We start from the raw sequence: 5,849 nt of genomic DNA on the forward strand, positions 1-5,849 counted from the left end.
AGTGGGATTGCTGCTGTAAGCTGTTAGAGTAGATCGGGCGCTCTCCCGCTCTAGCATCTGGTCAAAATAGGGGTTCAGTAGCTCTGTTTGAGTAAGGAAAGAGTGCTAAGGCACTCGCAAATAAGGCCCACCCACGTACACCAAAAGGTGGTTCGCCTTTGGTTCTTGTCTCCTTTGAACGGTTCCTCATCCCCGGCACACGTTCTATATCGCCAACATCTCCTCACCATGAAACCTTTCAGTGGGTGTTGAATGTCAAGTCAAATAGAGCAATCGGGTAGAGTCGGGCGAGAAAAGGATGGGCACAATAAGGTTTCCTGATCTCAATCAGGATTCGAGGGAGAAAGAGCCAGAGTCAATCGGAACACATAGAGAGGAAGCTCACCGCGCAAAGGAGAAGAAGAGCTCAAACTAGCTGTCCTTACTATATTATAATCTTGGGAGAATTCTTTGGCTGTGCAAGAGTCAGAATCTTGTTCCTTCTTTTTCACCACATCTCGCATATAGTCTCCTTACTCATCGGAGTATCTTACTCATCCACCTACGCACTAAGGCAGGGAATATCCTTTCATTTAGGAAAAGCTAAACCTCCTCAATGACCATTGTAGCTAGCGTGAAAACCAGTTTTGATACCTCTTGCAGGTTTGACCCAAAGAAGAGTCAATATGAGGTTTTTCCATCTTCAATACGTCCATCTAATTACAAGAAAGCTGTTCCTATCCGCTTTAGTGATCCTCTCCTTCTCGGCCTAAGTCCTCCAGTCTCCGGCAAGCTCTAACGTAGGAACTGGCTAGGGTCTCGCTTCTTGTTTTCTATGGGCAACCCGGGGACCAAGCCGAGGGGCAATCCACATCTCTAGCCCAACTATCTGCAGCGGAGCACGTCAACAAGGAAAATCATTGAAATCAGCTCCGTTTCCACAGAAGCTCAAATCTACTAATAACTCTGGCATCCGCACATTCACCTCCCTTTCAGTGGGATAGTTTTATAATATGGGATCACTTCCTTGTCTGGCAGTAGGAGAGTCTTCATGCGAGGAACTTCTTCATCACGGAAACTCAATCACAGCAGCTGGTTCATAAGAGGTAGGCTGGCCTGGCAGTATATGGATTTACAGCTCATAGACTACTTCCCTAGCTCCGGGAACAACCCCACAAGCGAACGAGTTCCATTAGAGACAAAGGGGAGTTTCGCCTGAACACGGGTAATAAGTAGCAGTTGGATCTCTCGTCTCCCACAAATATAGACTCGGCTCCTCGGTCAGTGTCAGCGCGCCTTCTCGCGGGGTTGGGACCTATTGATGCTTCCATCGGCAAGTTTTTAAGGAAGATTTTCTTATATAGAATGAAAGTCATCAGTCTACCGTTAATTCATAGCTTCTATTTCTCTCTTCTTATGAGACATTAATGAAATCGGTTGAGAAGAATGAACGGGAATATGGGTCAAAGTCATTTCAGAAGCTAGCCTGAAGTTCTTTTGATTATCTCAAGGGCCTAATGGCTGAAAGCAGAGGATGAGGGGCAAGAGTCCGTTTTTCACTTCATTTTCTCGATCGTACTTCTCTGTGGAAAATCATGCAAAAAAGGTTTTTCAACCAGGAAAAGCAGAAACTGGAAGTAGGAAAGAGCTCATCCGGCAATTGTATAAGTAATGGAGCGAGCGGCATAAAGCGAAGATATCAATAGGTAGAACCTTGAAAGGGGTTCCCCTCATACCAGTGTCTGGAGAAAGAATAGTCAAAACAGCCCATCAACTATAAACAGTATGGGAGACAGGTGGGGAGTATGGTTGGTGGCGAGGCAGAAGCCGCAGGAAAGCCAACAGTTCCTGCTTGAAGGTCCCGCCCCTGTGGAAGACAAGACTCTCCAGAAGACTCACCCGCTAACCCTTATGTTAATTCCATCAATACTGAAATAGCAAACCAAGGGGCAGCCTATTTCTCACATGCCAACGTTAGGACACTAAAGCCGACGTGCCAGGAGAATGCTGTAATTCCATATACGAGTGGGTATATGGGGTCGCCCCTGTTGCAGTTCGCACTGAGGTGGCATGAGAGTAGGAGTCTCGCCTATTCTGTTCGTGCTAGCTACGATCGATCGGGCAAGGCTCTATCTTCTTTTTTTGATAGGTAGAGATCCCATCGATACCGGAAGGTCTCAACGAGCCTAATGGGCTATGCAAGGTTACCAATCTCTCTAATGTTCTCAGCATGAGACCGAGTCCCCCACATGAGGGTTTGGGATGAGGAAGACTGATTCTGCTTCTTCTTCTCTTCACGAGCTGCCTTCTCACGCTATACTTGCCGATGCTGTTCTTTCGGCTGTTCCATCCAATTGAGATCCGCCTTTCTGTCTTACCACAGCAAACAAGCGCCTACCAAATAAATTGGTTGTAATATGATATTCTTATTGACGAAACTCAGTCATTTATTGCACTCGCTCCCGGTCGAGACAGATAATGGTGCTCAAGGGTCGACTGACTGCTTGTCTTCTCCTGCCCCTTCTAAGTGGTCAATATCCTATTCAAGTGCGGTAAAGCTTAACTTCTTACAAAAGCAAGTGAAGAACTATCCTTAGTAGGAGAAGAGTCGCCATCAACCGATGCACTTATAGTATAGGAAGATTCTGCTCACACGTGAGTTGGAAAGTGCTTTTCTTTATACTCCTATGATTAATGGGAGCCGGCCCCCTTGCTTTTGGGATGATAGAAATCCAGCTATTCAATGTTGCACCATAAAAGTATCTTTCTTCAAAGCATCATGAAAATGGAATGCATACATAGTAGTAAATGCCCTTTCTTTATTCGCGATAACCACAACCCAGTTGGCTAAGGACTTGAAAGATGACTGACATGGCTGGAATCACTTCAGAAGAGCGCAGACAAAGAAAACGAGGATACATAGAACCTTGGCAAGAAGATGAAATAATAAGAGAGACTTACAAAACGAAATGATGCTTTAGTTTGTGTATTGGTAACGAATTGCCTGCAAAGTTCGAGCATGTGGTGTCTGCAGAGGAAGTCGCCTTTAATGGCATTAGTGATAGAAGAAAAAGCATTCTTAGAAGCGATTGACCATTAACAACTGACTTTCTTCCTCTGTATTCGCCATGACTTCTTATTTTATCGGGGCTAGTTAGGACTTACGTACTAGGGACTCTTTGTCCCCTTCTCTCTCCTCTACTCTAGTTCAATTGGTTGTTGAGGAAGATTTGTTTAAAACTAATGATCCCACCTTAGAATCAACCAGTGGTTGACTTTCTTGTCTTGAGGAGTCCAACAACCTTCGGCCAGGTCCAATTTCAGGCTAAAACGAAGACCTTGAAAGTCCGCTTTCCAACGGGCGGCGTTGGTCTCACTCAAAACTCCAACCATAGAAAGCATAGAAAAAGCCAATGGGGACGGCCGCATACTTGTTCCACTCGTATTTGTACAGACTGACGAATAGAGAGTTTAACAACTCCTCAGCTTGGGGGTCAAGGTCCGGGGAAGAGGATGCAGCCGATAAAGGAGACAGCTATATATAACGTGTGAAGTGAGGTATCGTTACCGTGATTTCTCTGTAAATTTCAACACGGGTGCTATATGTCCCAGGTGATCTAGGGCAGCCCTTAAGGGGCACGCCAAGGGGCATTGAATCGCTTTTGATGGTTGTGACCTTGAACGAGAGCAGGGACGTGTATCTACTATAAAGCTTCTTCCCTCGAGCAAGTTTTCCGTTGTTCATCAGATGTTTTCTTTGATTTCCTTCCGAACCTATTTGACTGACTTTACGTGTGCTATTGCATGAATGAGTTAGGAGAGAAGCAAGAATGAAATTCCTCAACTGGAAGTACAATAGCAGGAATGACTGTACCTAGATTGCTTGTTAGACTGTGGTTGGTCGCCCCAAAGAGTAAGGCTGGAAGCCTCTGATGAATGAATAGAGGTGGTTATGGATGGAACGGAACTCTTGGAAACTGGCCCCATCGAAGACTCCTTGAGGCATTATGAAGCGAAGACTAAGGTAGATGCGGAGCTTTCCTTGCCGTAGCTGTACTTAGCCTTATCAGAGCTGACCTTAAAGCACATCGTGCACCTCCTCTGACAACCGATGAGAAGCAAAGGAGCTGGCTTTTCTTGAAACTTCGATCAGATGTTGCGCTATTTGCTTTCAATCTCTTTCTTTGTTTCGAGCAACCAATCCGTTCATTTTCCCGAGCCTCAAAGATGTGATGTCATGAGACGAGTTTCAGGCTTTTGCCTACCCTTATGTTACCCAACTACAACCTTCCCTTGAATGAATTCTTATTTCACAAAAACGATCAAACAATAGCGTACGTATACAAGTACTCTGTCTCGGCTGTGAGACTGGCTTCTGCTCGCGAATGAACTGATGACTTGACCACTATATAAAGCAATACAGGGTTGACTTTCACCATGTTGTTCCATTTCCGCACTTTCACCTTCTTTTGGGCATACATGGGCGACTTCCTACTAGTAGCTAGGTAGCTAGGCGAACAGCTTCTCAAGCATGACACACAGCAGGTCCTGACCATTTCTGAGCGAGATCGCACCTGATTTTGACACGTCTGCGGCCGATATAAACAGAAAAAAGTCAATCTACATAGCCAGCATGTTCAGACTTCTTTTTTTTCTACTTTGCAAAAACCATCGTTGTTGGTGGGTCTTAATTCAATAGTGTATGCCTTGCTTAGAGAGAATTTACCTTTCCCTAAAGCTCAATCTTTCTCTAAAGAATTTGTCGAAGGGAATCGAGTCACGAGCTAGCCTTCCTTATCTGGCGCGGTAAGAGCTTTCGCCACTGGGGACGACTGACTTTCCTGAAAGAGAACCTCGTGCCAGCATCGATCACATGGCGATATCGGAACGTGTGGGTGGTGGATAGTAAACATCTCAAGAATGTGAATTGAAGGATAGGTTGTTAGTTGGCTTGTGAAACGGAGGATTGAGGAATTATGTTGTAAGTCATCGAGCAAGACTTTTCACTATTGTTTTATTTACATTTACATAAAGCTACCCCCTCTATGAATGGTATTTTGACTTGACCGAGGAAGGAGCATAGCGCGAAATTGCATTATCATTATATAGATGTCCATTCGCTACCACTTAGCGGAACAAGAGGCGAGACGGGTGAAGATCTCATTGAAATTGATCATTCTTTGGCAGAAGAAAGCTAATTAGCTCAGCTAAATGTAGATTCTAGGGAAGGATGTTTGTTCTTTGCCAAGCCTAGGCTTAATGCCCTTTATTCGTTTAAGGAATCGTGTGTATCAATATCAAGAAAGCTTAGCTATTCGTCGAAAGGGAGAGATGCTTTTAGGACGGATCGCGAGAGAATTTATTGAACTTGCATGTGTGACGCATCTAGTTCTAGTACATATCAACAGATGCTCTTTTTTCTGAACCTTTTCCGTTCTTCTTGCCTGCTCTGACCGATCTCTTTTGTCATCCTAAAGTGAGTAAATGCAGATGCTCGGGTTGCCCTTACCTCTCAAAAACTCTTTCTTTTATAGGATGCACCTTGCTTTCTACCACAGGAGTTTGGGTTTGCCAAAACGAGGTTTTCTCAGAAATCATACCCCTACCATTCATTCGCTAAAGCGCAGGTTTGTTTTCCGAGCATAGATTCTTTTGTTTGCCCGGTTCTCCATGAGGATGAGTCAGTTTCTTCATTTCATTCCAGATCCAACCACGTAAAGGGTCTACGAAGCTAGATTTTCATCATTTTAGCGGATACCCCCCGGATCCCTACCTGTCGTGGAATTGAAGTCCATTTCTGCTCTGACCGATTCTCCATACTTCAATTTGATACCCGAACACTCCTCACTCAAGAATTTCATATGTGGATC

This window comes from Cornus florida, unplaced genomic scaffold, assembly GCF_030987335.1.
Source record: "Cornus florida cultivar Cherokee Brave unplaced genomic scaffold, ASM3098733v1 CherokeeBrave_3.0.0_Hap2_scaffold_30, whole genome shotgun sequence".
NCBI classification, from domain to species: Eukaryota; Viridiplantae; Streptophyta; class Magnoliopsida; order Cornales; family Cornaceae; genus Cornus; species Cornus florida.